This window comes from Pelecanus crispus, chromosome 5, assembly GCF_030463565.1.
Source record: "Pelecanus crispus isolate bPelCri1 chromosome 5, bPelCri1.pri, whole genome shotgun sequence".
NCBI lineage: Eukaryota > Metazoa > Chordata > Aves > Pelecaniformes > Pelecanidae > Pelecanus > Pelecanus crispus.
In genome coordinates, this window is record NC_134647.1 from 79,527,279 (window position 1) to 79,537,687 (window position 10,409).

Below are 10,409 nucleotides of genomic sequence, written 5' to 3' on the forward strand. Positions count from 1 at the left end.
CAGAGTGAAAAACAGATGCTGCCATAAGCACAAACCCAAAATGTGCTGAGCCATGCAGAATTGCAGCAGAAGTACTGTAGATAAGAGCAACGCCTACTGACCTGGCATTTCCAATAGTCAGCAGTGACCAGGAAACAACCGTTTTCCCCCAGCAGACCGGTTGTTGCTGAGTTTAGCCCTGCAGAAACACCGCGCCAGCACCAGTGAGACTCTCGCTGTAAGAGTGAGACGCAGTCCCCGTATTATAGACTGGGTTATGGAGCTACAAACAGGTTCAGTTTAGAGCACAGACCACTCAGATTTACCCTAAAGATGACAGATTAGATGTAGGTCACCCCGCAGTCAGGTTCTTGCTCTTTGATTTCAGTTAGAGTAAGACAAATCTGTCACATGTGAGTCAGCGCCCAAATGCTCTTGGGGCAATGGGAGTTTGCCTATATACAGGACTACGTAAATACCAAAAAAGAAACTAAAGGTTTGACCTTTGTTTACCCAAGCGAGTCTCAATTGACCAAAAGGCAAGTCACATTTTAATATCATTTCTAGGATTGATTCAGCACTGAATTAGGCCAGCTTCCACAACTCAACTGCAAGTACAGCATGTCGCATGTCTGTCGGCAGGAAGCCTACACAGAGACTGCAGCGGCACCAGGAACCCGCAAGTCACAGAAAATAAAAGAGTTTGGTGCAAAAATCTGGAACAGGAGCACAACCAGCAATGGCAGATTGCACTGATTTATTCACCACCCTCGCTGCAGCCAGGAGCTTTCTGCTGCAAATGCCTCCACCCCGTCTGGCTGCCCCAGGGGAATGCCCAGCAGGTCAGAGAAGGTGCACAAGCGGTGCCAGTCCGCTGGCAGCACCAGCGATGAGTCAGGCCCTGTCTGCACAAGCGCACCGGGACAGTCATCCAGAAGGCCACCTCAAACCATCGCTAGCGGCAGCAGTGCGGGACCGGCAGGGTCAGAGATGCCCTATCGCAAAGCTCTGGGTCCCTTTGCTCACACAAGTCCAAGACCAATCCCCAACGAGGGCACTCTTCCCTTTAGTCAGAACTTCATGACCATCTTCGTAATACCTTGGGCAAATACTGACTCAGATCCAACAGACTGAAAATATTTGGTTTGCACCAGATGTGGTGCGTATATATCTTCGAAACATTAGCTAAAGGAGTGATTTGGAAAAATAAAAATTCTAGGTGGATCTGTTTACTTTGCGAGGTTGTTCGCGTCGTGCTCAGATCCCGAGAAGTGCGCGTGAAGGTTTTAACCACAGGAAGAAAGCCAGCTGTAAGCGCCGCAACGCACAGTAAAACCGTGTGCGCGCACGTGCATTCCTGCATCTGCAGCTCACCCACATGATAGCTGAAGGGCTGAGGATCGCTGGTGAGTACGTTAACGAGTACGTACATTCCTGCCCTGAAGAGACCCGAAAAGGTCTGCCAGGTGAAGAAGAAGTTAGGGACCTTATCACTTCAGGACAGGTCCTCCAAAGTACTTGGCACCTAGTACTGGGCCTGCCTTTTCCAAGAACTTGGGCACCATTTCCCTGGCTCCCAGCTGACAGCAGCTTTTGGGAATGCCGACACTGCTCCAAGGGAAGGGAAGGTAACTGCCACCTCCTCTCCCATTTCTCACCCCCCAGCTTATCAGAAAGAGTTCTAGTAAAAAGCACCTATCTAAGCAGAGCAACAGCTTTTGTCAGAAGGTTGAAAGCAACAGAGAGGTAATTTGAGTGGTGTAAGTTGCTTTGGTTTTCAATTCTTAGGTCTCTCCCCGTCCCGAGTGTCAATTCCCCATGTGTGCCTACTCCCTCCTGCTAAAAATCATCGGTGGGGTGTGGTTTGGCATTTGCAGAGCTGGCGTTATGGGAAGTGGGAGTGGGAGAGAAAGCAATGTGGGAACAAGAGGAAAAGCACTCCAGTGCCATTCAGTGCCTTACGGATATTCTTTTAGTCCAATAATTTCATTTTGGGAGTTGAGGGGTGTTCATTTTAGGGACCTTTCGGAAGGAATAGGAGCATGAAAAGAGGTTGTCTTCCATATCTACTAAATAAGCATAGGAGAAAAGAAAAAACCTAGACTTGTGTTCAGTATATTCACAGGAAGAATCCTAGTGAAATACTTGTTTTCTGGACGACTTAGGGCCAAACTCAATAGGTAGAAGTTTGTACAGAACAGAATTACTGTTTGGGACTGTTGGACTGTAAACATATAGCAATGCTTTGACCACCTCTCTTAAAATAATCCTCTTCGCGTCTGCAACACATCCCAGGCAGCACTTGAGAAGTACGAGAGTAACATTTTTGCCGAGTCTTTTTCCACAAGTGAATCTCTTCATCAGATATACAACACCTGACACCTGGGGCTGTCGTGCCCTCTGAACAGTCAACAGATAGTGCCCAGAGCAACAAAAATGTGCAAGCCACACACTGATCCGCATGTACACCTACCTCTAATGGACCGCCTCCCAACCCCACTGGAAATTCAGGGGTGTTGGAGCTTTCCTGGTCATGGAAGATCACCACAGCAGCCAACCTGTCCCTCCGGACAGCTTACCTACAGGCTCGCTGTGAATCCCTGCAGGAAACTAACCCTGAAAGCTTTACTCAGACACTAAGCTTGCATTGAAATCAACCTGGTAACACTTGGGAACTGCAGAACATCACCCACCCCCCCCAAAAACGGGAGTTACAGATTGGTTTCAACATGATGATCCGTTAAACCAGCACTAGAAAAGAGATTGAAACTTTGGCCATACGTTTCCTTGAAAACATTCCCTTGTGCCACAAGTTCGCTACGAGCGGCCAAGGCACTTCACGGTAATGTACCCCTGGTCCAGGAACTAAGGTTATTTTAGAGGAGCCCCTAGAAAGACACTTTTCTGTACTCATGGTGAGGTAGTCAAGCTCAGGCCACAGCGTCACAGCAGCACGCAGAGCCTCCTAACGTGGCTGTAAATCCAGAAAGGCCACTCGGAGGTTTCCCCCCTGCCAAGGAAACTCTTCAGAGATGTTACAGTCAATATGCCTCCTACCTGGAGGTTTCTGAGCCATCATGCCCACCAGCAATGCTTTGCACACCCCCCCTCCCCGCCTGATTATTGATGGTCCAGCACGCTCTTAGCTCTGTGTGTCCGAGTGAGTTCAGCCTAGGTTTTCCTTCCTCAGGATCGCAGCATGTATTTGAGTACTCCATCTCCCAAGTCATATTCAGGTAATATTCCCCTTTCAAAGGTGTTTGAGGCATTCCCGTGGAGGAATCAAATCGCTCCAGCACCACCTCACAAATCCTTAGCCTGACCTTTTTGGCTACAGCTGCCCAGAGCCTGGACGTGCCGGAGGCACTTGCTGCACACACATTTTCTCTCAAGTATTGTGGTGGAGTTTCCTCCACCTCTTTGTCAACCACTGTTACAACATACAACCGAGCACCACCGTTAGCAAGATGTGCAATTACCCGATTTGAAATTTCTCTTTCAAGTTTTAGAGGACTGCAAACGCACACGGAGTCCCTAGCAGGTCTCTGTTGCTGTGGTCGGGTGGAGTTAAACACCATCTCCCCTAGCCCGTGGCTTTCTCATACCGATGGCATCTTCCCTACCCCTCCCGCTCCTCAGCCCTGACCAGCCTTTACACAAAGGGGCATTTCAGTTTGTTTTTGTCTTACAGAAGTGAATTTCAGTCTTCAGGGCATCATATAAAGCTGTTGAGTCAGATTCTCAGTCACATGAAGACGGCTTCGTACGAAGCTAACAATGAAAGAGGTCTTTGAAAAGCTGGTTTACTGCCGGATGAGGAATCAGGCCCATTTCACACTTGTTTAAGCTGACAAAATACTTTGTTATGCTGTGAAGAACACGAAACCTCCCAGAAGCATGACTGGGGCAGCTGCAGTGTCAATGCGATCGGAGATGATGCCACATCCCCTGTTTACTGTGGGCCGTGCTAAGGAAGTACTTCAGCTCCTTCAGCCCATATACCTGATTTCAGTCACCACCCTTTATTCACAATAAACACAAAAGCACCCCTTTGGAGTAAAGGGGCTGAAATAATAGGAAACAGAGCACCCAGAACACAGGCCAGATGCGTGGCAGGCCGGGAGCAGGGCTGCGCGGTCACAGGCTGGGAGCCCACGTGCGGGAGCCAGCTCGTAGCAAGGGCATCTGCCACCAGCTCTCACCTAGCCACGGCCCCCTTCTCTCGCGGCATGGGGGGCAAGGGAAACGCACGGCACTGACTCACCCCACAGCAGCAGCAGAGAACAGGCACAGCAACACCTGCAGCCTGGTGAGGAGAAAGATAAGCAGCTTTTTGGCAAGGAAGCAAGTTGGCTTCTACAGCATTCAGGAGAATAAAGCGCAGTGAAACAAGGGGGTTTGTTGTTGTTGGAGATTTTTACCTTTTTATCGCCCCGCTAAAAAAAGCCCATCAGACCTCCGGCATTGCCAGGGCACTCTGGTCAAGAGGCAGCAGTACCACCATCGGAGACTTCATTCACCTGCCGATACTTGTGCCCTTGGGGAGCTTCACTGATTATCAGCTGAATTCCCACCACGCGGCTAACTAGGAGAGGGATCGGACAGAGGGCAGTAACATTTACCTACGAGGCTCTCGCTACCAGCAACAACAGACACCTTCACTGTAACACATGCTACATGTCCAGTCATGCTGCTTAATTGTAGCATCTCCCCTGATTCGGATGAACAGTGGCAGAACCCAACCCAGCCGGTGCAGTTGTCCTTTTGTGTTACTCTTTACTGTATGGGATCCTCAGGATCCAACACATTTTCTGGGTTGAGAACCGTGCCTCCTTGTGCCTGCATTCTGCAGAGAGCTCCTTGGCTCTCCGGCCACTGTTGAGATCTAAAACACCAGCAAAGGGAACGAGGTCCTTAACCTTGCCAGAGCATCAGTACAAAGGCTGCGGCAGTCTTCTCCATCATGCGGAGGCCCACAGAAAAAATTGCTCAAACATGAGATTTCAGCAACCGAACATGCAGAGGAACAAAACAGACATCCAAATGGCAAGTGGAAAGAGCCACAGTTAAAACCAAACCACAGCAGTCTCAAAAGAGAGAAGTGACAGTCGAACATCTCCCCCTCTGCAATTATTTGGTGCCTAGCAGTTTGAGGCACTTCACACTTAAGCCGGCACGTGATCCTCCGTGACCCCACGTCTAGCTGGAGTCCCACTGTGAGCGGCATGAAAGGTTTCAGACAGAGGTATTTAGAATTTAGGGACGAGTAAGAGAGGACAGAGCTCACCCCACTTGCATAAAACCCCTTCCTTCCATAAATGCAACTGCTCTTTTCCATCCCTGCAAGGGTCTGTGACGCAACTTGGGCTGGGGAAACCGGGACGGAAGCGCCCGCTGGAACATCACCCCCCTCGCCTGGAATGAAGGGAGAGGTGGCAAACGGCCTCGCCACCTCAACTGGCCACGGAAATCAGTCCAGAGATTGCCAAACCCCTGTAAGGAAACAACGGCAGCGAGCCCTGCCGGAGCCAGGCCCGGCTTGACAAACAGGCAGGGAGGGAGCGAGGCCGCCCGGCTCCTGGGGCAGCGGAGCTCATGAGCAAAATGCATCATCCGTGGTGGAAATATCACACAGGAAGGAGACTCTTCTCGATTGCCATTACTGTTAATTCAAGCTACCGAAAACACAAATAATTCCAAAACCGACTGACGGCAGATACATAGAGTGCGCGGCAGAGCTGAGCAAAGGTCAGGCCCTGCAGCGCAAAGCCCAGCACAAGCACACAGGAAGAGCCAGCTCCTCGCTCTTGGAGCTCGAGGCGCCGGCGCCCTGACTCACGCCTACTCAGTGTGAGCAAGAGCATCCTGGTCCAGCGGGTCCGAGCTACCCGACTGCTGGATGTGCAATACAAGGGATGCCTACACCCGCAACCGTGGCTCCTGCGGCAGCTGGAACAGCTGCATAAAGAGGCTCACGACCATTTTTCACCTGTTCCCTTTTCGGGAGCTGGTCTCGCCCTCCAGCCCGGCTATCCGTGTTGCTGTGTTTCAGAGGGAGGCAAAAGGCAACAGTAGAGGCAGAGCTGACAGTTTGTGAAATTGGGAAGTTAGTAGGTTAAACAGATAACATAAGAGCCGTTGGCTTAAATCAGGGTAAATTAATCGCTAGAAGCAGCCGCTGCAAACAATTTAGAGCAAGTAAACGCCTGGTCTCTTCTGGCTGATCACTTAATGAAACACAATTCATTTGTTGTGTCTCTTCCCTGCAATACTTAGACTTCCCTATATGAAACATTGAAAACGTCTACTTTGCCTCTTTTCTTGGCAGATGAGTGTGCTCTTTTGAACTCCGGGAGTTCAGCTTCCTGCCTCTTGCACTGATACCTCTTTTTCCCCTTTGAACTTGCCCGTTGAGTCTATCAGTGAGTTTTGGGAATATGTTATTCATAGGGAGGGGGGAAAAAAAAAAGAAAGTGTAAAACATAAGTGGATATCTCCTAGTGAACTGTCTATGAACTGTCTACCACCTCAGAGGATTACAACTTCCCTTTAATGCCAGCTGGCTGGAGTACAGTAACTAAATCAATGGAATATATTGGGTTTTAAATGCACGCTCTGCTGCGCTCCTGCCAGTGCCCCTGGCTGACCGACCACCTCCGGCCCCGCCGGGCAGCAAGGAGGGAGCTGGCAGGACAAGCCCGCGGCCGAGGTGCCTCCTGGGCTGCTCCTGAAGGAGTCTGGCATCGCCGCCGCGACCGCTGCCGACACCTTGGCAAGCTGGGGCCGGATGCTCCCCACGCACAGCGGTATCCAGCTGGCTGGGAGATCACGCACGTGGCAGAAAGTTGGCTGGGTGGTATTGAAAAGGAGGAAATAATTTCATTAGCTGTCACATTATTTTCTTTCTAGGTTTGTCTTATTCAGTATTTTTTGGTAGTGTCTTCTCTAACAAAAAAAAAAAATCCAGATGAGAAGCAGCATGTTGGAACAAGCGCACAAAAGTGCTTTGCTTTCATCTTATTTGAAAGATTTATCACATGCTCCAGGTTAATCCGTTAGGCAACATTATTCTAACAAGGTGTGGCCAGCATTTTTATGACGTATGAAACATTTTCTTCCAGATTTATGCGCTCTCTCTATTTATAGTCCATATTTATATATTAGAAACTGGTACAATAAAGACTGAGGAAATTTTATGAGACTCGTGTATTGGGTTTTTTGGTTTGGTTTTTTTTTTCCTTTTTCTCCCCCCCACCCCAACTAATTGGGCAGTCCGACACAACTAGATACCCACACCCAATACGTATTCAGACTTGTCTGCAGCTTTAGATGCACAAATATCTTTCCAAATCTGGTTCCATCACTTTACATGCCTTATAATGCATTACAGACGTTTCCATGCCTTAAATCTATTTAGATGGCTTTATTACTCAGAGGAAAAAATACTGGAAACTAGCACTATCCTAGTGACAATTAAAAAAAAAAAAAAAAAAAGAAGAATTACAATTACCATTGGCATTCTCAAAAGCCACCTCCACTGCAGGTGAAAACATGCCAGAGAAACAGGACGTGGCTTGGGAATGGGGTGAAGTCTAGGATTCAGTAGGGAAAACCTCTGCAATTTTAACTCTGAGCAGGCATCTCCTAAGGTCGCTGCTAGAGAAGCACTTCATTGACTTCCATGCATATTTCAGTGCTTTTCTAAATCAGATTTCCCTCAAAGGGCTGTATGCTGAGCTATATTTCACTATTAAGTTTAGAGTAAGACCCGAATCATAAATAAAGGCAAAATCCATTCCTGATGTGAACTGGGGTTACGCTGGAGATGAATTTGGCACAACTGACCTGTTTGGGTTTTCTCTCTTAAGGCAGGAAAATGCAGAGACTTGAGGAGCACTCTTTTATCAACGTGCAACAGCAGCACAGCTTGCAAATACAGTTGCACGAGTCTCGCAATCTTTCACCCCGGGGCTTATTCTAGAAACCTCTTCCTCCCTCCCCCCCATCAACTGCAACAAAAGTTTTGCTTGAGGAAGGAGCAAGACCCAGAAGAGCTGCTCTCTCCCTTGTGTTGCAATATCCAATCTGAGTGTTACTATCAGCTTTTGGAAACTGTCTGTATAGAAAACACAGATGATGTTTGCATATTTTAATTTTAAACATCTCTGCTCGGCGTAAGGATGGAACCTAATAAGTTGCTTTGTTTCTGCCTCATGAATTAATTCAGCCTGCTAACTGATTTGGGTAAAGCATTTTGATTCCAACTAATAAATTTGTTTTCTGGGCAGGCAAAACAACTTTAGGGGCAAAGTAACAAGTTCCTTAGCTTGCCAGGAGATGTACTTTTATAACATCTAGACGGAATAGACTTTTTTCTTTTTTTTAGCCCACTTGTTCCACCCATGTCTTTTAAATCAATCGGATAAATTCACCTTGTTTTTCAATGCCCTGAATCCTGATAGCTCTGCACACTTGATAGGTAATTTAATCATCGTTGGTGTGGATGAGCACAAGCTCAAATTAGCCTCTGAAAGGCTGAGTCCTCCTGTAGATAGCTCTGCCTTTCCACTTTTATGCAGGCACTGAGCTTCACCAACTGGTTAGCTAGAGGTGTCATTAAAAATTTACAGAAAGAAACAAAGGTGTGCTCCAGCGTCTCTCCTTACCCTTTCTACTGTTACTCCAGCAGACAAAAGGTATGGAACCTGCTTCATGAATAATGAGTCATGTAATATGCATAATGCATTTTTAATGGCACGCAGTAATAACATCGAGAGAGATATTTCCAATCTTCAGACTTGCACCACGGCCTCTCAGTAGCCTGTTCTGATTCTCCCCGGGTAGGTCTTCTTTTCCTCCTCTTCATTTCAAATCCCCCACCTTCGAGCCGTGACTTTTTCCCAGAGGTAGGCGCATTTCACCCAAACCGGCAGCCGAGCTGGCGCTGGATGCGAGCGGGACTGGCGAGGCGGGGAACACCGGCGCGTGCCGCCATTTCAAAGGGGTTCGGGCCTGAGCAACGGCTCAACGCCGGTGCCCTGAGGCGTACCAGTGAAGTTGCAAGACACGCTGGGGGAAGAGACGCTTCAACTAATAAAGACACCCACCGAGTTTGTTCCCTTGAAGAACAGTGCTGTCACCCAGGCTGCGTCCACGCCGCAGGGCCCTCCCGCCCCGCCGGTGGCTGCCTCCTCCGGCCGCCCAGCCCGGAGGCTGAGCGGGTCCACGCGAGGCTCAAACCACCCTGGTTGTCCTGTTTGAAAATGAGCGACTCCGGGGGGCGGGGGGGCTGGCACATGTCGCTGTTGTAGTTTTAAAGGTAAATGCTGGTAATGGAGCCCGCTCCGGGCCTGCTGGAGCGAGGCCTGCCTGCAGGGAGGGAGGCTGTGCCTGGCAGCAAAAGGCTCCCCTGAGGGCAGAGGGGCTGGCGGCTGCACCCCGGCCACCCCATGCCCGCTACCCCCGGCCAGCATTCGCTCCACTCACAACAGCGGCTTCCCCGTAAAATAAATATCAAGCATTGCCCCAGGGGCAGCCCCAAGCCTACCTGTGCCGCTCCTCGGAGCCTCCCCTGGCCTGGGCAGGGCCCATGGCAACACCAGGCCTTCCCCGTTAGGCTCCTGCGCCGATCTTCTGCAGTATTTAACCCAGCGGAATGGGCCTAACGTGGTCTTCGGAGCACCCGGCAGCTCCTGTGTGCCTAAACGATTCTATGATTCTATGCTGTAGCCTCTCGCCCTGACCGCTGGGCTTGCGTGCCGCGTTTCTGTTTAATAAAAGCCCCGTTTTGTGAAGCCTCGGCCGCGGGCAACCGCGCATGGAAGATCTGAGCCCTGCCCAAGCGGCACGGGCTGGCCCGGCCCTGCAGAGATGCTGCAGCCTGCGAGGGCAGCCCTGTGAGGAAGGGGCTGCGGCTGAAGTTCTCGGAGATGGCAGAAAGCAGAAGCACGGAGGGACGTGGGCGGCACCGTGGCAGGTGGAGCAGCACGGCCCTCGGGCGGGCAGGGTGCCCCGAAGGCTAGGACAGCCCAGCGGGGCAGAGGGGGGCCTCTGCTCGCTGGTTTTATCCGGAATAAAAGCACAAAGAAACCTGGAAACAAGAGCATATATCCATGTGGGCACGCAAGGTTACGTGCACGTGTAACAGCCCCGGCTGCCACGCTGTGCTCTGCTGGGGAAAGGACAAGGGGCCCCTCCGTCACCCTCCTGCTTCTTTTGTACGGGCTGCGGCTGCCAGATGGAGCGAGTCCTGACGGCAAGGCAGGCAGGGAAAAGGCAATCCTCGGAGTCCCAACAGGCTTAAGTATAAATGACGCACCTGCTGCCGCTCAGGTGTCCCTGCAAACTCCCAGGCACGGACATTTAATCTCGTGGGAGGACATTCAAGTTCCTCCCAGGCTGAGCAGGGACTTCTAGCAGTCTACGTAAGG